Source organism: Mus musculus, chromosome 15 (genome assembly GCF_000001635.26).
Source record: "Mus musculus strain C57BL/6J chromosome 15, GRCm38.p6 C57BL/6J".
Classification (NCBI taxonomy): Eukaryota; Metazoa; Chordata; class Mammalia; order Rodentia; family Muridae; genus Mus; species Mus musculus.
The window spans coordinates 30683476-30705203 of NC_000081.6; the positions used below are offsets into that span (position 1 = coordinate 30683476).

Below are 21728 nucleotides of genomic sequence, written 5' to 3' on the forward strand. Positions count from 1 at the left end.
TAAAACCATGTTTCTTTACTCTGAGATGTATAAAGTGGTTTTGTAACCTACTTTCCTCTCGGCACGCTGTGAGCTGTTACTGCCTGCTTCTTATTGGCTGAGAATGAAAAGGTTGGCTTTTCTATGGCTTTGTGATATTTTTGTTTGATATGAAGTATGAACATATAGGATGGACCCCTAGAATCTCGTATGGGTACTAGATAAAAACCTAGTATAAGAACAGCTTTGGGTGCCTGTGGGTGTAGCCATCTAATTTGATCTGGAGATATCCTTGGTGAAGTGAGAGCAGAGGGCAGGAGCTGGGCAAAGTCCTCACTTGACCTTGCGTGTCATGGTCCACATGTGCTCCTGTCTGAGAGAGAGGATTGATTGCCATCCGCTGTCTTTCTGCTTATCAGAATGTAAAGCGTACCCGTCCATATTACTCTAAAATTCGGGAAGTCAGAAGTTCTCTATCACTTCCATTCTTTAAGTCTGAAGATATTAGGGTGGGCTGTTTAGGGAATGGTAAGGCATTCGCCGTGGATTGTTAACGAAATGGTTCTGGGGCGTACGCCTCTTTCACTTTCTTGTTTCCAGAAGCAGCAGGGACTTATGGGGTACCCTGCTTCTGAAGTTGGTCCTGACTCCCTGTGAATTTAGGGAGATGCTGTCCCATGTATGCAAACATGCAGATGTGTGTGCTCACACACATGTAACCCTCACCTATGAACACTCTAGAGAGGCTGAGAATCTGGTATTGGTTCAGGGCAGGGCTTGGGTGTGATGAGAAGTTTGAAATGAATGTCCAGGCATTTCCCTGACAGAGCACACAGCTTCTTCTGTGCTCTATCGAGAATTTGCATGGTTTTCCTTATAAACAGAAATTGCTTCTTCAAACATGAAACGCAAATGGAATCATTTCATAGTGTGCCTTGAGATAGCCATCCCCATACAAATGAAACCCACATGTAGGACCCTTGCTAAGTGTTGTGCTTGGTGCAGTCTGCATTGTAAAGCTGGATTGTACTAAACCCTCAGCCCTGACTGCAGGAGGTTGAAAGCGGAGCTCATCCTAGGTGCTCAGTGCTGCTATCTGCACTTCAAGCTTTCACCGCCATCAAAAGTCTTTGAACGGAAACCTGCCCTTCATTTTTAAAGCATGTACGGTTGGAACATTCTTCAGAAACGATTATCATTTTTATTCATAAATAGGTAAAAATATATGGAAGTTTTAAAAAATTGTGAAAACAGAAGAGTTGATGCTGTTTGACTTCAACAGTGTATATTTAACTTGCATATATATATATATATATGTGTGTGTGTGTGTGTGTGTGTGTGTGTATATATATATGCAAGTTAAATATACAAAATATATATATACATATATATATATATACTAATCAACCTCCTGTTGCTCTAAGACAGGGACCAAAGGGAGCTTGTGGAAGAAAGAGTTAACTTGGTTACATTTTCCAGTCATAATATATCACTGGAGAACTTAGGGCAGAAACCCAAGGAGAGTGCTGCTTGCTGGCTCTCTGCTTCCTCACAGGTTAGAGAATGGGTAACTTCATACACAGCACAGAACCACCTGTCTAGGAATGGTGCCATCCATGGTAAGATAGGCCTGCATCAATGAATAATCTAGACAATTCTCCCACAGACATGCCCACAGGATGTCTGATAAAAACAGTTACTGATCTGAGAAACATGCGCTCAGACGACTCTAAACTGTGTCATGTTGTTCAAAAGGTGAATATACTCTCAGTTGAAGCAGGTGTGACACTGTGACTCTGTCCCCTAATTCACTATGTATTCCAAGTTAGCCTCAACCTCATGGTTCCCTGCCACAGCCTCCCAAGTGCAAAGATTATAAGTACGAGCAACCTCATGAGAGTAAGATTTTATCTGTGATAAAAAGGATTTAAATGCTCATATTAAAGAAATTTGGCTTAATAAGGAACTAAGTTTATATTTCTCTGGATGCGGTTTAGTGTTTTATGGTGTGTGTTCAAAGCATTTTATTTTATTCAACGGAATATCCTTCCCTTTCTATATTGCTGTCACCTTTATAGGTTTGTATCTTTCTGTATGTTGTCACAGCTCTGACAAGTTATGGATTATGTCACTTATATTTATGCAGTCCCTGCTGTAAACCAGAGAGAGAAGCAGCAGGTAGGAAGGGGAGAGTGGATAAGGGAACCTTGGCCACTAATCTTTATTAGTGCGTGGTAAAGTTGTATGTGAATGAGTGCTATGTGGACTGCAACTTCACCTTTATTTTCAACAATGCTACATCCTGGCCTTAAGTATCTGTGTAAATTCTGAAAAGTCCCAGCATGCTAAGCACCGACCTACAGACAAAGAATAAAAGCAGGGAATCATGCCAAGGACCAGCATAGATTAGTTTTTCTTAATATAAAAGACAAACCCATTGATCTCCGGAATGAAGAATAAAATATAGTTATGTCTCTGTGCAGGGTATCCTTAAAGCGAAACACTCTTATTATTGTTGTTATGGACTCAAGAACCATGCAATTCCAAGTCCAAAGTAGAGATATTTTATACTTCACTCAAATGATAATTTCTTGTTGCTTCTAGTTGTATACTGGAACTATGTGTGCTAGAACAGAGACATCTAACTTTCAGGGCTCAGGGATATCTAGTCTGCCACTAGAAGCTGTTCACTAGAATCTTTTGAGCCTCTCGACTCTTTTCACACTATTATTATCCATAGTATTCACTAGACTAGAAGCAGTGTTCAGTTTACAACCTATAGCCCCATAAGCTGAGGATACCTACAAATGCTGTCCAGTATCCAAGTCCATAAACTTACTGCTGACATCATGAGAGCATCTTGTGAGCTTTGTATTGCATGTGCCACTATGAGCAGGTTGTTCCTTTTGCATCTTCTCTGGCTTTTTCAGGTGTGGTCCACAGTTCTGAGTAGCTGCAGCGGCAGGGAGCACAAGGAAGTGGTTCCCGTGGCTCTGGGGTAGCTATTTTGAGACGTGTGGTTTTTGTTACAGTTATTCAGTTTTTCCAGCATCTGATTCTTTGATATTAACAGAGACCAATTTATTTTCCATTAAAGAGCTCTATAGTATTCTTCAGTAAGAAGATTCCAGGCAAATATTGACTCTTAACATAAGAACTTGAAGTCAAGAGAGTCTTATTTGCTCTCTGGTCTAAAGCCCCAGAGATTGTTCCTGAAGGCTGGGAACTTCCTTCTTGATAATACTGGGCTCAGTTACACAGATTTTTGCAATCTTTTGGTCTTTTCTGCTTTTAACTGTAGACTTGAACAAATGTGTGTGTGTGTGTGTGTGTGTGTGTGTGTGTGTGTGTGTGTGTGATGTTGACACACATGGAGATACACATTCCAATGTGCTCACAGTAGCCACACACTGGATGACCTGGTATGTTGTTTCTACCTTATTCCCCTGTAACAGGATCTCATACCGAAGCTGGGTCTAGGCTGGCAGCCAACAACTCCCAGCAATCCTCCTGTGTCTACCCCTCTCCTAATAGGGCTGAGTTTCTAGATCTTTACAAAGTTACATGTGACTTTTTATGTGAATTTTAGAAACTTGTAGAGCTACTCACACTTGTACAGCAAGTGTCTTTATCAGCAGAACCATGTCTCCAGTGCCAAAAAAAGAAAAATCTCATTTATAAATGCAATTTTGTTTTGGTTTTGGTTTTTGTAGAGAGAAATGCACACTGTAGCATATTTTTAGTGAAGACTTTGTGCCCAAATTAGCAACTGCATTTTATTGTATGTTGCAATCCTTTGGAATTGTTTTAAGTTGAAACATTGATCAATAATATAAAATAGGCACTTTTAGGAAAGTATATACTTATGACTACTGTGTTATTTGCTCCTGTGAGATATTATGAAAATTATTTTATGTGAGACATTATATTGACTCAAACATTATTTTTATCCATATCTTATCAATGACTAAACTTCAGTAAAGAACATGTTCAAATATTTTTCTCATTATTCATCAGTGTGTATCACACTCATTACACACACACACACACACACACACACACACACACACACACCTTCAGGGAAAAAATAGAATTCTAAAATGATGCTTCTATAAGGGTTTGGGTTAGATTTTTTATTTTATTTTAATGCTTACACAGTATTACTGTGTAGTTTAGATTATTAAGTAGCTTAAGTCTCATTGCTGGGGTGTTTGCAACTAAATATGTATAACATTCCCATGATCTACTTCTCTTGGGTTATGCATCTCTGCAGAGCCTAATATCCATTTCCAACACCCAGTCATCACTCACCTAATTGGAACTTCCAAGTTTGAAAGTCATTCATTATTCATTTCATCCGATAGAAAGACACCTTCTCTGTCCCACCCGGCCCCTGCAGATGGCCTTTCAAACCTAACCATGTACAGAGTCATTGTAGGATATGCTAATCCCAGTGACATTGGTGATTTTAATGGTTGCTGCTGTTGTCTTATGGACTTTACTTTGGAGATGTCCCGTGTAGCCCAGGCTGTCCTCAAGCCTGCTATGTAGCTGAAGATGACCTTGAACTTCTCGTACTGCTGCCCCTACACTGAGATTACAGGTAGACACTGCTGTGTCGTGTTTTCCGCTATGCTGAGAATCAAATCCAGGACTTCATCTGTGCTAGACCAGCACACTACAAACGAACTACATCTCCAGCCCTTCACACTAATAAATGTTGAAACTAAGTCTATATCTCCTATAGGTACGATCTCTGGTCTTGTGTCTTCTCTTTGAAATACAGGAGAATGTGACAGTTTCCTCTTCAAAGAACAATTTTGGAGATATTTACTTCACCACCACCCTCTACTCCAAATGGCCAGACCCTCTGTTCCTCTTCTAGCTTCTCCTAGCCTCTCACTGTCCTGTCTGGCTCTCTTGTCTGCCCCACACCTCAGCATTATTTGTAGAAGGGGAATCAAAGTTATCTTGGGCTACCTACGTCTACTGTGCTATTTTCTGCTGGTTAAATGACAATAATGTTAATAAATAACAACCAAAATAATCAAAATTAATTGATAGTATGACTCGTGTCTGGTGTTAAGCGTTTTATACCCATGATTTAGTGTGATCATTCCAAGATGTCTGTGGTATGACTCCCTCTAATTACCAGTTAACCGTCATGTTAAAGATGCTCCTGGCCGTGACTGCCCATCTGTCATCATCCCTAACGGTGTAACTCTGTGCATTCTGCAGATCTTGCTTCAGTATGACCCACTCGCAATATAATGTCACCAATGACTCTTCATTTTACTCATTAGAAATGTCATTGTTTATTCTCCAAGTCCAAGTCTGGGGGCAGGACTGAAGTGGCTTGAAGCTTCAGAATTCTGACTTATGCTCATTCACGGTACCTCAACTACTGGTTGAAACCATTGAATTTAATGTCGCCAACTGAGTGCATGATGAGTTTTCATGATAATAGAATTAGTGTGGGGAACTACTCAGCTGTTTTTGAGTCAAGAGAAAGATAATGTTCTTCTGGAACAGAAGAAAGAAGACATAGAGATGGCTTTAGGTGGAAAGGTTAAAGCAAAATTCTGAGATAATATTTTCTCTCCACCCACCTTGTTATTCCATCACAAGTGAAGATGTGAATTCCCCTCATTCTATCATACACAAACTGCTCTGGTGTGTCACTTAATGTCATAAGTCGCTTTTCTTTACCATCTTGCATCAAACATTTAATTGTCCACAAAAATGGAACCCTCAAAGTATTTGTCATTGCCAGACATGTAGTAGCTGACTGTCAGTTGTTAATCAGTGACAATTAATTTCCATTGCCTATTGGAAAACTCTGCAGTGAATTAAGGTCATTAATTTGGAGGTTCTGGCATTGGCAGAGAGATTAGCATTCACAGAACAGTACATTTTAGTGTGAAGTTCTACTGTGCATGACATAACTTGAAAAGACCAGTAACTAAAAATCTTCCATCTACTGAGCATCATCCTAACCACTTGAATGGGCTGCAGTAGATGTGCATTATCAGGTAGTAAATGTGTTAAGAAGACTACAAACAAACAAACATACATACATACATACATACATACATACACACATATACATGCATACACACACACACAAATGGAGGCAGAACGAGTAAGAAAGAGCATCAGGTATAGCAGTGGGGCACACTTATATAAATGAAGCCTTAATGGGAGGAAGGAAAGAACATTCTCATATCCTTGCCAAATCACCCTCTCAATTTCCTAAGACTCTTCCATATGTGTTTTGTCCTTTGCCCATAGTTGTTGTTTAAACGTCCATATTGGAGCTGAGCTCCCAGCTTGGGAGCCCCTTTAGGCATAGGACACACATTGAAGAGTCTCACACTGTGATAACCAGGCCACTTGTAAGAATCCCTGAAGCACAGCTTTCATGCTGCCACATGCAGCTTCTGTGTACTAAAAGGTGCTGCTAGGGGTGGGTCTCCTGACTTTCAAAGTTAGCTGGATGAGCCCCAGTATTTTTTGACTCCACACATCAGTTTATTTTTGAAAGCTCTGTGGGTACCAACAGAGAGTGGCCACTCTTTTACATGGCCCTGAAGCATCCCCAGTCATTTAAGACACCTGGAAGAGAGACATGAAATGACTTTGAATGTAGGACAGGTGTTTCAATAGAATAAAAGTAGTCTTGTAGAAAAAAAAAAGTTGGTTAAAGATAGAATGTTTGGAAACCACTGACTTAAAAGCCACATTGAGGGAGCAATCACTTTTCTGAAGACAGGAGCGGTAAACGCACTTTAAGGCATTCATATATATATGAATATCTCCACCCCTGAGTGTGTGAAGAAGTGCAATCTGGCCTTTTATTTGCTTTACCTAAATAAACTGTTTTGAGTATTCTTTTTTTTTTTTAAAGATTTATTTATTGATTATATGTAAGTACACTGTAGCTGTCTTCAGACACTCCAGAAGAGGGCATCAGATTTCATTAGGGATGGTTGTGAGCCACCATGTGGTTGCTGGGATTTGAACTCTGGACCTTCGGAAGAGCAGTCGGGTGCTCTTACCCACTGAGCCATCTCACCAGCCCTGTTTTGAGTATTCTTGATGAATAATGAGTAGAAGTAGAATATTTCTTCTCAATATATCTTATGTTCTCCCTAAAATCAGTATTTACTTTTAATCATTTCCAAAAAAACTATATCCATGTGTACCATACTGTATAAAATTAACAGCAATGAAGTTGGAGATAGCAAGCATCCCACATGACTCTCGGTAGCACTGCCTTCTGTTGTTTTTGTCTTTTATCACCGTTGTCCATGTTCAATTCAATTGAGTTTGTGTGCATAGCAGAATTATGCAGGGAGGAAGTTTGTGGGTTGGGAAAACAGAAAGAAAATCAGAATTCTAGGGACACACAGGCAGGGCTGTGAGCCCAATTTGAAGGTCAGCTTCCAGTCGAGCCTCTGGATCTGCCAGCTTAGCTCTCAGGCATGGAGGAGTTGAGATGACTATCTCTGATGCCCCTTGTCGTGGGTTCCCATGCAAAGACACCATGAGGTAATAACTATAGTGATTGCAGGTTTCTGTCATAGGGTGAGCTGTCAGACTGAACTGAGTCACTTCTCTGCCAACCATCAACCTTTGATTTCAGTGTCTCTCCTTTATTTTCTGCTATTGAAAAGGGGAATAGTAAAGAAGCTGACACAACCTGTATGTTCACCAAAACACAAATGGACCAACCAAATACAGAAAGAATATGCACACAGTGTTCAATATTGATATGGATTGGAGAAGTATAGATACATTATAATATCGATGAAGCTCAGGACATTATTAGTGAAATAAGCCCAGTGTAAGATGGCAGATTGTTCAGTAGGTACACTCCATAAGGCAGTACCAAATTCACAGAGCCATAAGCTAGAATGCTGGTGATTAGGGGGTGTGTCATAATGATAGTTAATATGTAATGACCAGAACCTCTATGTTTGGAATGAGGATATACTAAAATTGTGTTATGAAAGGTTTGCACAGAACTTGTGAATGTGCTTCATAACACTAGCTGTGAAATAACTAGAATGGTAAAATCTCGGTATATTTTATAATGACAGAAAGGTAATCAAAGGGGCTGGTAGGATACAGCTCAGCCAGGAAAGCGCTAGATGTACAACCATGAGGTCCTGAGCTCTTATGCACAAAACCTCTCTGTAAAGCTGGATGTGGTGGGATGTCCAGCACTGGGAAGGCATGCAGGAGGATACTTGGGACTTGCTGACAAACCAGCTTAGCCAAATTGGTGAGTACTAGATTCGGTGAAAGACTTTATCTTATTATTAAAAAAAAAAAAAAAGGCACACAACAAGAGATGGCTCAGTGGTTAAGAATGCTAACTGGCTTTCTAGATGACTCACGCTCCATTTCTGACACCCAGATCATGCAGTTGACAGTCGTCATTAATTCCACTTCTAGGGGATCCAATATCCATAGGTGTGCACGAGCATTTGTATTCACAAGCTGCACAAAAAGTTATACAAGCACCAAGTACACACACACAAATGAATGAATGAATGAAGAATGAATGAATGAATGAATGACTAAAACGTCGAGGAGTACAGCAATTGAGACAGACACCTAATGTCTTGCCTCCACATGTACCCACATACCTGTACACATATGTGCACACACATGTATATACACAGGGTCTGACATGTACCCACATACCTGTACATATATGTGCACACACATGCATACACACAGATCCTGATGTGTATGCATAAATGCACACTCACAGGGTAACGGGCAACAAAATGCTGGCCAGGCACTGCTTCTTTTAAATAGAAGCCTACCTAGGGGCAGAACAAGGAAGCCAGAGAGAGAATGGGTCATGAGGTGGATCCTGACTGTAACAGTTTCCAAGCTGTGCCTCCCGCCACCTCATAGAAAATTGTAGAAGCCACTTCTCTGTAGGTTACCACAGCATTGCTGCTTTGCACTGCTCCTCAAATGGGCCACTAAGTTCTATAAACATACTGTAATAACATATTTCCTAATTATAATAACCACAATACCATGTTAAAGAATGAGCGTAAAGTAGCTTTTTAAAATTAGATGCCATATTATTCTAGAGAACAAAAACACTTATTCACACCACTTGAGAGTTGTTCATACCACTTAAGCATCTTTATCAGAGTCAGTTTTGGGCATTTTGTGATTTTACTCAGCAAAGACTTACTGAGCGAACGGTCAGGCGCTGTTTTGGATACCGAAAGACATGTGCATCAAGTAAATGATGTGGCGAAAGAGTGACTAGGAAGTACACAGGAAACAGTCATGCTTAAACTCCTATCAACTTTGAGTAGAAATGTAATTGAAGACTTAGCTCTTACATTTTTATTTAAAATCACCCTTAGTCACTGCTTATGCTATGCAGCATATAATTCTGTTTAATAACGTCAGTCCTCCTCGTGCTGCCTGCTGGCTTCAGAGCCCCAGCCCCTGACTCAGTTTGTTTGCAGTCATACCGAGGATGAGGCACCAGGTCACCATGAAAGCCCCCAACCCTGAAGCTTGCAACCAACATCAAGGAATCCAATAGGAAGGCATCCTGTTCTCCCAAGAGCCATTAGGACTCTTCTCCTGTCTCTTCACAAAGATGTTGCCGTGGCTCAAGCCAGGCCTGGTGTTGCTAGAAAACAGCTCACTCAGGTAGATGAAGTTGGTCGCAGTGGAGCACTTCTGCCATTGAAGGGCTCTGCATTGTTGTAATGCCTGGGCATCTTTAGGTGAGTTGTTGTGTTTCCATCAGCGCCTCATAATGTGCTCATTGTCCTCTGTCCTGAGAACGACTGAAAGGTTGACACATTTAAATTTGTCATGAATCAGATGGAAAGTATCAGGAAAATGACGGTGTCAGTGTTGCAAATGGAGCTTTAGCAGGACAAATACTGTGTGTCCCTGAGTAATGTGTAAAATACCGTGGTGGGCATATTTACACAAATATCCACAGTGTCTCAAAACATGTTCAGATACATATACACAAACATAACACATATATACACACACTCTCACACACACACAGAGACACTTAAAACACATTCAGATATATATACACAAACATCACACACATACACACACACACACACACAAATCAGACCTATGTCTGTCTGGATGCTTTTAAACAGAACTCTAACCCCAAGGGCAAGGCACCAAATCCTCAGAAAGAATACATTTGCATTCTTCAAAATTGCAATGCAGTTCCAGCTTTATTACTGACATCATTGGTTACTGAGAAGGGAGGCAAACTGGGCAGTGCAGAAGAAGTCCTTCAGCCCCTGGGCCAGGCCTGTGCACTTGCCATTCCGGCCCATGCTCCAGGATGAAGCGCCTGTGTGTAATGTGCTGCATTCGCTCATTCTGCACAGCGAACACTTACAAGTGGCAGGGAATGAGAATGCACTGTGGCAAGCTCGCTCAATAGGAGCTTGTTGTTAAGTTTCCAGAGAGGTATGAAAGAGACAGGAAATGGGCCCAGCAGCCTCAGCCAGGAGGGCCTCATTGAAAACCAGTTCACAGGCTCAGATACAATAGAAGCTTTTGGAAACCGGGCAGGATCTCTGAGAATGGCACTGTGGATGGAATCAGCCTGCCCTGGGCCTCACTGCCTGTGGTGAGAGGTCTAGGCCCCCCTGCCCTGCTCTGCCACCTTGCCCCTCACCCTTACCTCCCTCCCATTCCTCTCTTTGGCTCTACTTGCTGGGGCCATTAGGCTAAAGATTGGGCTCTGCCTTAGGCCTCTAGTCTGTCTTCTATGTGCAGAACTCTCCAGCACCCGGGGTTCAATCTTGCTCAAGAGATATGTCATGGGTGCAATACCATCCTCTAAATTCCTATGATGAAGTCTTAACTGCTAGACTCACAATGTGTAGAAACAGTTTCCAAGCAGGTGATTAAAGATAAACTGACACCCCTGGGTTGAGGCCCTCACCCCACAGGACGGACTTGCAAGACTGTATGCAGACACTGGGAATCCAGTCACTTGCAAATTGAGGAAAGAGGCCTCTGAAGGAGGAAAACCTCCCAGCACTTTGACCTTGGGCCCCAGTTTCCAGACCAGTGGGAAAATTTGTGTTAGGTTGTGAATGGCATTCAGGAGCTAGCATTTTATCACCACAGCCTAAGCTGGGATAGGATCTTCAGTGAGCAGCCATGATGGTGATGGTATGGTGTGTAGCTGGAGAGAGGTTTTTCAGAGCTTGCATTATCTGCCTGATGCTTTGCAGAGGTCTCTTTGGGCAGTGTGAGGATGAAAGTCTTCAGCTGTGGTGGAACTCTGTAGGAAGCTACAGAGCTGTGCTCTGAAGGATCAAGGTAGAGTGAACTGTGGTTGTGATATCTTTTCTAGGAAGGCCAAAGAGGGGCCGGTCTAGCAGGCCCAACACTTTTCCACATAGATGTGGTTTCCTGAAGATTCATGAAGTATAAAATTAAAATGCAATATGCAGGTCAATATAGATCTATTTATCAACTTTATAAAATTTGAAAATGAATATAAAGGTTCTATAAAATGAGATTTGAAAATGGGCAGTTTTATAGTTTTCCATGTATATACATATATATTTGTGTGTCTTTGTGCATGTATGTAAATGATCCTGATACATGGGCATGCCCAGCAATAGAAGTAAACTGATTTCTAGAAACTAATGGTCATTTCATCACTTAAAATCACTTAAAATTTAAAATTTTGAATTTTGCATTAAAACATATTATTTTACTCAAACAAGTTCTAGAGTGGGCAAAACTTACTAGCACCTAGAGGCTTGCGTTCTAGTGTGTGGATCAGAGCATAGGTGCTGGTGGGAAATTTAGAATCCCAGGCCCTTACTCCATGCCTCAGACACCATGGTCTGCATTCTAACCAGACCCCAAAATGAGAGCTGTGCATGTGATTGCCATCGTCACCGACTCTATCAGAAACACCTTTCAGACGCCACACCCAGTTTATTCCAGGAACCAAACAAAAGCATTCAGATGTCACTCTGACTGGGCCGTGTTAAATGTGCCTGACATTCTATTGCTGTGTTGTGCCAGAATAAAATATTAGGATTATTTTATTTTTATAGACTCAGAGTGTTTCTTAAGTGATAAAATGTCTGAATTTGAGAAGCCAGGTGTCCCATGAAATTCATATTATGACCCATCAAATGTAAACCCACCATTTAAAATATCAGAATATAGACTTTAAAGGTAGTTTTCTCCTACTAAATTTTTTTCTTGCCTTTCAAAGGTTTATATGTTCCCATCTCCCTTTCCCTAGCCAAATCCTTTAAATATCTCATTTTTCTCCAATTGAACCATTCTCAGTCTGATGAGGGAGCTTTGAACTCTTTATCTCAGGATTACTTATCCTTGCTAGAGCCTTATCATTTCTATAATGCTTTGTTTCACTCTTTGTCCTCATGCCATGCCCTTGACTGTCATCAGTCCCAGTGAAATGACCTCATCCAGTCTCCTCTGATTGCATCTTAGCAGTAGCATCTCTCGCCACTCTGATATCACTCAGTCTAGACATGGACACTTCCTGCATGGGCAATCTTCACCATCCGGGTGAAGCATTTGGTCTGTCTCCCATCAGATAGATGCCCCTCAGGAAGTTCAGTCATGAATATCTTATCAGGGTAGAAGAACATTCGAGTCATTGTCTTCGGCCAAGCGTATCTATCATATTGCAGCCTGCAACTTCCTGTTAGGATTGCAGAGTCCTGTATCCACTCCCAGACCTACAGACCAATATCAGCAGGATCACCTAACATCGACTCGTTTTCATTAAAGTATAAGAAGCTCCTATTGGAAAATCAGTATTGCCCAGCCCTTTTCCTCCTGAGTTATCAATAGAAGGTAGCAACGTTTCATATAACTTGTTATGGTGCACACGTTTTGATTTGGGGCTCAACTCTTAGGGACTGAGGATGAAGGGCAGATCAGAGGAGAGAATTGCAAGTGCTTCTAGAAGGAAGCAGCCATGCAAGCTGTGTGACTAGACTAGATGTTCTCCGAGATTGGCCCTAGGGAATGCTTCCCTGGAGTGGTCGACGAGCAGTTCTCAGGCTATGGTGGTGTATCTGAGAGTAAGATGACTCCTCAGGTTCCATAGCCTTCATTCCGCAAATCCCCCTTCCAAGTCCCCGTCACCATTTCCTGCCCCTTCTTCACGAGCAGCGAACAATCTCCCACTTTTAAACCCCACTTTATGGCAATAGCATTTCAAAAACTTCCATGTATAGTAAACAAAAATAGGAATATGGGTGGATAAACAACCTGTCCCATTGTAGAACATTGATTGACATAAATAAAACCATCTCAGCAAAAGTTGTATTTTTTTTAAATTGTACTATTTATTTCATAATTATATGCCAATATATTATGTCTTACTACATATTTTTCTCCAAGTGTATACTACTACTCATAATAACCACTTCACTCAAAAATTAAAAATTAGATCTTTAGTGTCAAAGATATGAATTACATAGGCATAGTTATAGGTGTGTATGCTTTAATGAATTATCAGAGTACACTTTTGATCATTTCAAAGGGATAAAACATGGAGGTCCCTTTAAAGTACGGAAATGCATCATAATCTACATTTTATTGGGTTAAGTTCTGACTCTGTCATTCGGCCTATGAAGGAAAATAAAACTTTAGAGGCTTCCATTAGGCTTCACCTTTGAGCCAGTTTCTCAGAAATAAGAAAGGAAACAGTCCAGGCCCCTTTCAAACCCCAGTTCAGGCAAAAAGGGGTCAGTTCTTTAGCTACAGACTTTGATTTCCATTTAAGGCTTTTACTCTTTAGAAAAACAGAATAATGTGTTGGGTTGAAAGCTGGAAAAAAAATGAAACTTGGCCTTGGGGATTTTGAGAAATCAGTACCCATTCCTTAGCAGATCTCAGATGTAAGTCTCAAAACAAATGGGGTCTTTCAATTAATACATGACAAATGAAAATGCTTGGAGTGCCTTAGAAACAATGCCATCTATACACTCTCCCAACCTGGTTCTCTTCACCTTCAATGACACACTGTCACAGCGATGGCACGCTGCCCTCAAATGGAGAAGACTTGCACATTTCATCTTTTCAGGAAAGCCAGAATTCTCCCCTGCCAGTAACCCGAGGTGCCCCGGCCTTGTTGGAATGGATGCCATCTAGTGTCCCATTACTGTTTGCTAAAATGAAGTAGCCACAGGAGATGCGTTCAAATACCTCCCAGATTCTTTGTCCAGTCAGACACTGGCCTTTCTGACAGTTATTGAAGCTAATGGGGAAAGCTCCATCGGTAATTTTTAGCAAGAAATAACTGGGCCTGCCTGTGATCATTGACTCAAGTTTTCACTTTAAGGTTTGCCTTGCTGTTCCAGTGTTAACTGGGGGAATAGTACCTTAGACACCTAGGAATGTGTTCTATTTCATAGACTATGGTGATGGAGCCAAAATCTATATTATTGTTTCGGTTCCATGGGTGTTTGCCTTGCCAATTTCAGCAATGGGTTACCAGGATCTGCTGCGAATCCCCTTATACACAGAATCAAGTTCAGACATTCCAAGCTCCGGTGACAACCCAGATCATGTCAAAACACACCTAAGGCAGTGGAGCTAAACATCTCAAACGCCTCAAATATTTGACCCTTTTCTAGAACAGACTCTATGACATAGTTGGAAGATAACCAGTCCCCCAGGAGAGGCTCATGATGAATTTCCCACAAAGCAAAAGCACTATAGGTCCAGGAAGGCATTAAGCACTCAGCATAGAGGACAGAGATGTGAAGGGAAGGTACTCTGTAGAATCCAGTTTTCAACTTGACATTCTTGTGAGTTTTGACCTTTTGAGGTGGTGTACACAGATGTCTTTTTCATACTCCCAATCAAGGCCCCAAGGGTAGGAAATGGGGCTGAGGTTTATGAAGTTCCCATCAGCCTCAGGATCGTACATGAGAGGGCTATGTGTCCATCAACATCCACATTCACACTCCCTAGGGAAGAATGAAAAGGAACTGCATCTGTATACATGTGAGCACATACTGTAGGATTAGTTATCTCATCTTTTTAAAGTTCATGAGTCTGCTGGTAAATGTCCTGGTGTTTCTCCTCTCTTAGGTCAGAACTTTGCCTCTCTTGAGCATATCACAAGTCCAGCTTACGTCATTTCAAGGTAACATGTGTTGATAGGGCTATAATATGGGATGGCTTTGCAGTAATAATGGGGATTTCCTAAGCAACATAGTATGACAGCAAAGTTGTTACTGTATTTCTCATCCAGAGGCTGGGCTTTGATCCTTTAAACTCTGTCCAGTTCCTACTATCACCTGGGAGATGTATGGAGCTATAACTAGGATACTGGGCCATTAGCCATAGTGCAGTTCTCCAGACTGCAACATTGCTTTGACATAATGACCTTCATTCCTGATACAGGCGACACAAATGGATAGTTAAATTCCCTTGCAGAGTAACAGCACAAGTTTCCTTTTCTCAATTTTTTTCTACTGTTTTGTAAAATACTGTCCATTTTACATTGGTTTCTCTAATAGCTGAAACAGTTTTGATTCTCTGTCTCTTGGTGGCAGGTTCATTATCCGTTTGGTTGTATGTTGCATACAATTGGAAAGAAGATAAAGCTTTTATCTAAAATATTAAAGTAGGTTGAGCTCTGCATCTGATCAAGAAAAAGAAGAATGAGAGGTGCTAAGTTTTGAATTTATAAAAACATAATTTGTGGTGTACTTGTTTTGAGAACATCTTCTTGCTTATCAAGCTAAAGGACAGGTTACATAAATGGACGGAAAGTTCTGTTAGCCCATTCTTGGGAATTGGTGTCATGTTATTAATGTTGAATATTAAACAGTTCTTGTTTTCAGCGTTGCTCTAACTCATTTTCCTTTTCCTGCTCAGCTGATTAGATGCTTAGTATTCCACCCAATTCCCTCACCCACAGAGCCTTTTTTGAAAACCGTGACATAGTTGCTCGTTTGTTTAAGGGCACCAATATTTAGATAAACAAAAATCTTAATGGGAAAGGCAGAATTGCAGCTACTGTTCTTCTGAGCATGAAAAGGAAAGGTGTTAGCTCCCAAGGAACATTACTGTTTCTGCCAAAATCGGTCAACTGAGCCTTATAAAAACTAACAGAAAAAAAAAAAAAGTTAGATGGAATGTTGTATTTGAAATTGACTTCATTTACTTTTGATGGGTGCTGACCTTAGCACTTGGCCCATGGCAGTCAAATGCAATTAAGCCAGACCTGTGACCAAAGGAGCTAGGTAGGATGCAAACCCTGTGGAATGATCAGAGGCCCTCAGCCTCATTCCCAGCCCAGATTCCATTAGTGTTCCGAGGTGTTAGATCCGTGATGGACACCTTGCCATTTCAATAAAGGCCTAAGAAGCATCCCTGAAAGCCTCGTGGGAATCAAGAGCATGTCATCTGTTGCAGAATCAGATGTGACATACCCAGGTATTCTGAATGTATGAAAAATCAGATACAATTACAGATTTATACTGTGCTTTGTCGCACTTAAAACTTACCAAACAGCCTGTCGGTTTTCTATACACGGTATGTAGGTGGTCACAAGGTAGCCAAGGAAAGACACATCTGGACAGAAACCTGAATAAACATTGAGCACCATCCAGCAGGAACCTAGTGCTAAGGGCCAGAGAGAATCCAAAATTCTAAGACCCTGAGAAACTGCAGCAAGGAGATCTGGGCATCTGGAAATACTAACCTGGAGAGATGGAGCAAGAATGTGGAGGTTTTTGCAAGGCACAGTTGTGGGGTGTCCCTGTTAAGATTGGGTATATGTCAAATCAGATGGAGAGTCATTCATCGTCTTTTATAGATATGGATATTAGACTTTAAAGGATCCTTGAGGCTTTGAGTAAAAATGATCCTAAATGGAGACAGGCTAGGAGCAGTGATACCTTGGAGATGGCATTGCAGACCCAGACGGCAAGAAAATGGTCCAGGCACGAAGTTAGTAGGATGGATGCTTATCAGAAGTCTTCAGATTGGGAAAGTACTGAAGGTAGAATCCACAGAGTTCCCTAAAGAATTTAATTCGGAGTTGCCAGAGAAAGGGTCAAGGATAGCTGCAATGGTGTTGTCCTGAACTGCTGGGAAGAATTTGTTTCTCAAGATGAGCCGTTCCAGGTGACATCCAGTTTGGGATGCACGGGGTGTTCCATGCAAAGGTTGAGGCTTATCCATCTCTGTCTAAGTACAGATGTGGACCAGACCCAGAACACAGATGAGGTTGGAAGGAAGACCTGGGCATCCCAAGCCTGGGACTCTACATGGGTCAGACACTGGTTTAAGTTGTTGCCCATGTCACAGCAGTTTCATGATTCCTAATAAGGAAAGCGCTATTCTTATCCTAATGTGACACTTGAACAATCCACTCAAAGCCAGCAAACAGCTTTGAAGAGAGGAGAATTTGGCAGAGAAAACTGAAGTGATGCCAACCGTGAAAGTAGGAGGAGATCAAAGAGGGCACTCAACCGAGGCAAGCAAGGGAAGGAAGCAGGTAGAGGAAGGGCAAGCCTGGGTCAGCTGCCGCTGTGCCATCTAAGTACAGAGGCGAATAATGAACCACCACAGGCTGCAGCTTTAGATCTGGGATCTGGAGCGGGTGATAAATCTCAGCTTTGCTGGACTTACCAGCACATGAAGGTGAAGAAATAAAGTTATCAAGTGTAGAAGCCAGTGCAGTATAAATTCAAGGAATATGGGCTGCCTTGGTTCAAATCTGATCATCTCCATGGGCGACCTTAAACCATGACCCGTATATTCCACAGTTGTTCGTATCTAATATGGTGATGATAAACCTCACGTTTTATTATCAGTTGTAGAATTGTTGTGTTGCTATGTGCAAACTGCGTAAAACGATGCCTGACATTATATAGGGATTTGTCTTTACCAATACAGCATTGTTATCAAAGACACCTCCAGTTGTTTTCCTAAAGATGAGCCTGGGGGAGGGTATTTTCTTTCCAGTAACAGATTTGCTATCGTGTTCTTAGTTAGATGCTGGATAAAATGTTAGCAGACTGATACAGTGTGGGGTGAAGGTAGGGTCATTGTGAGAAGTGTTTGTGTTTGGCAGAAAGATGGATTTAGTGGCATCCGAGGAAAATGGGATGATTTCAACTATTTTAACAAGAAAAAGGTCTGAGTGAGTGGAAATAGGCTCAGTCAGGATGAAGGATCTGAAGTGAGCATCGTCCTCTGTTTTCACACAGGGAAAGAATTTCAAGTATCTCAGGTGAGCGTGAGGAGAGAGCTGGAGTCTCGAAGTCTGAGGAGCCTCTGTGGGGTCAATATCTGGAGTGTGGCAGGGTGGTGGTGCTGTAGGCAGGGTTGAGTGGTGAGTAGAGATGAATGACTGTAGACTTGGCATGGTGAGATCCCAAAGGCATGGCAATGGAGCAACGTCAGGCAGACTTAATGGACAGTAAAGACCTTCATTATACCCAACTCTGAGCCCAGGCAAGGGGATAGGATCTGAAGAGCCACAGACAGTACACAGATTGTGGAGTCAGCATACTTATGAATTATTTTGTGTTAATAGGGAAAGAGCTGGGCTCCCCGAGTATTCACAGCCAGGAGCAATGAACTAGTTCAACCAGAAATTCTGCCCTGACAGAGACTTCCTTAAGCATCACGGTAACCATCCACACATCTTATATTTGTTCCTTAGCAGACAGACAGCACTTGATTAAACTCCTAAGTTTAGGGCTCTCCAGTTCGGACAGAGCCTTTGATACAAAGAAACAATATTATACTCTATTTAATTCTGCACTGGAGATCTGGGACTCTTAAAACATTGAATGGGTCTCTTCACATTTCCACCTTTCAATAGATCCTCCTTGATAGTACATGCAGCATCCAAAAGTGTGCCAATAGAAAGGTGGTTTTAAATGCACTTATATTTAGCACAAAAAAATACTTTAAGTGGAGAAAATAGCATACAGAACTATATAAAGAGTAATTTCGAGTTTATTACAGGGTGTCTTGGTTTGGGTTACTACTGCTATGATGAAACACCATGACCAAAAACAACTTTGGGAAGAAAGGGTTTATTTTTGTCACAGTTCCAAAGAACATCTTATCATCAAAAGCAGTGAGGGCAGAAACTCAAGCACAGCAGGAACCTGAAAGCAGGAGCTGATGCAGAGGCCGTGGAGGGATGCTGCTTACTGTCTTGCTCATCATGGCTTGCTCAGCCTGCTTTCTTAGAGAACCCAAGAGCACCAGCCTAGATGGTGGTTGGGTCTTCCCACAGCAGTCATTAAGAAAATGCCTTACAGGCCTGACCACAACTGGATCTTACAGAGACATTTTCTTAGTTGAGGTTTCCTCCCCTCAAAAGACCCCAGCTTGGTCAAGTTGACATGAACAATCCAGCACACAGGTGAGAAGTGAAAGCACCATGTAGAAATACTTAAGACATGAAGAGTGCAGCATCCTTTTCAGCCCATTCTTCTTGCTAATGGTGCCGCCGTCACTACCAACCCACAGTGGGCAGTAAGCAGGGAGGGTAGCCTGTGGTGTTTAGCAGCCAAAGTAATGAGGACACTGACAGAGTTCACAGACTAGACTAATGCTAACGTGCTATGGCACAGCCTATGTCATAAACCTCACTTGTGCTTCAGTTTCTAAACCTGTAAAAATCAGGATAAAATGATGGCACTTGTTTTGTAGGGTTCACTGGGGATCAAGAAAGGTGTTAATGTCTAGATACGTTGCTTTTCGCGTGATTGACAACTAATGCAGAAACTCATAAGTGGTCAAAATGATGACTGAATGTCTATGAGTGCTCAGCCCTAAGTGGCACATCTGTATCACCTTCTTAGTGACCCAGGGACCATCAGGGAACAGGAGACAGAATGGTGGAGGAGCTGGAGATCGGAGAGGAGCCCTACAAAACACTATCTCTTGGATATGGCATGGCCATTACAGTCATGAACACACAGGGAACATGGCTTTCAAAACATGACCTGCACTGGATGGATGGATGGATGGATGGATGGATGGATGGACATATAGGCAGGTAGATAATAGATAATAGGTGGGAAGATGGATATTATAGATAGATAGAAAGTGTCTTAGTCATAGATATTATAGATAGATAGAAAGTGTCTTAGTCAGGGTTTGTATTTCTACACACATCTTGACCAAGAAGCAAGTTGGTGGGAAAATGATTTATTCAACTTACACTCCCATATTGCTGTTCATCACCAAAGGAAGTCAGGACAAGAACTCACACAGGGCAGGAACATGGAGGCAGGAGCTGATGAAGAGGCCATGAAGGGGTGCTGCTTACTGGCTTGCTTCCCCTGGCTTGCTCAGAATTGCTTTCTTATAGAACCCAGGACAACCAGCCCAGGGATGGCACCACTCACAATGAGTCTTCCCCGACTCGTTCAGTAATTGAGAAAATGCCTCACACCTGGACCTCATGGAGGCATTTCCTCAAGGGAGGCTCCTTTCTCTGTGATAACTCCAGCTGTGTCAAGTTGACACAAAACTAGCCAGTGCAGAAAGATAGATGACAGGCAGATGATAGACAGGTGGATGGAACAATAGATAATATAGATGTATATATAAAGATAGATGATAGATGATAGGTAGATGGATAGATGATAGATAGATAGATACATACATACATACATACATACATACATACATACATACATACACATTATAGATGATAGATAGATAGATAGATAGATAGATAGATAGATAGATAGATAGATAGATAGATAGATGATAAGAAAGATGTGAAATTTGGAGAGAAGAAAGTGGTTTGTAGACATGAGGGAACAATTGTAGGTAAATGCATTCACAGTACATTACTTTTCATATATGAAAATGTCAAAATTAAATGAAAAAGGAAAAGGTGTTTAGTAAATATTCGACAAGTTAAATGTTCAACCAGTGGCAGCTACTGATCCCAGTTTTCAATATTAAGTGAGGAAAAAAAAATCTTATCCTAATTTTTCCTTCCACAAAACCTGTTTTCCCTTACTGTAGCCTAATTGGCCTTGGAAATAATATTACTATGTAGAATTCCTGTTAGTAAAAGTACCATAAACCAACCATAACTAATGGCGTAAACAGTTTACCTCTTGGTCTCTTAAAGCAGCTTAGTCTGGCTAGGGAATGGTGAGAGTTGTTCATTTAGTGGTTGCTCCCAGCACAAGGAGGAATTAATTTGTACTCGCTGACTATTTAAGACTTGTTAAAGTCTTCTCCTTTGCTGACACTCTTTGCACTAGAAATGTTTCTGTGACCCAGAATATGAAGTCAAACACTCATTGCTAATAATTTTTAAATAAACACTTTAAAATCAATTCTCTGTTTTCCATGTAATTGTTCAGTAAAAGGACACACGTGTTATTTTTACATAAAGAAAATTTAGCTGAGCAATTAATAGTGAAGCATATAAAGCATCTCCAATATTTCCTGGATTGATTGATATTTTGATTTTATCAATACCGGTGGTGAGAGTGCCAGTTTGCATAGATACTATAAAATGGTGAAGGCATATTTAGGGCCATTCCAGAGATAGTTGTCCATTCTATTCTAATCCTAAGCCAACACTCTTGTAAGCAGTTTGTATGAACCTTGAGTCAGCAACTCACAGCCATCCTTGACAGCCAGGCATTCTACTGTAGCACCATTGAAAGTCGTCCTTGTTTTGCATGGGGAGGAAGGAT

General features: G+C 41.3%; 1 protein-coding gene and 1 long non-coding RNA gene across 7 annotated transcripts in view; both read left to right on the top strand.

Annotated features, from left to right (window-relative positions):
- Positions 1–21728, top strand: part of Ctnnd2 (catenin (cadherin associated protein), delta 2) — an 856811-nt gene that overhangs the window by 510942 nt on the left and 324141 nt on the right. The gene's annotated exons all lie outside the window — the stretch shown is intronic.
- Gm41283 overlaps positions 1–21728 on the top strand; it is a 49248-nt gene continuing 27520 nt past the window's right edge. The window contains exon 1 of the long non-coding RNA XR_875095.2: positions 1–21728. This exon is cut by the window's right edge and continues 20249 nt beyond it. This is a non-coding gene — a long non-coding RNA (predicted gene, 41283).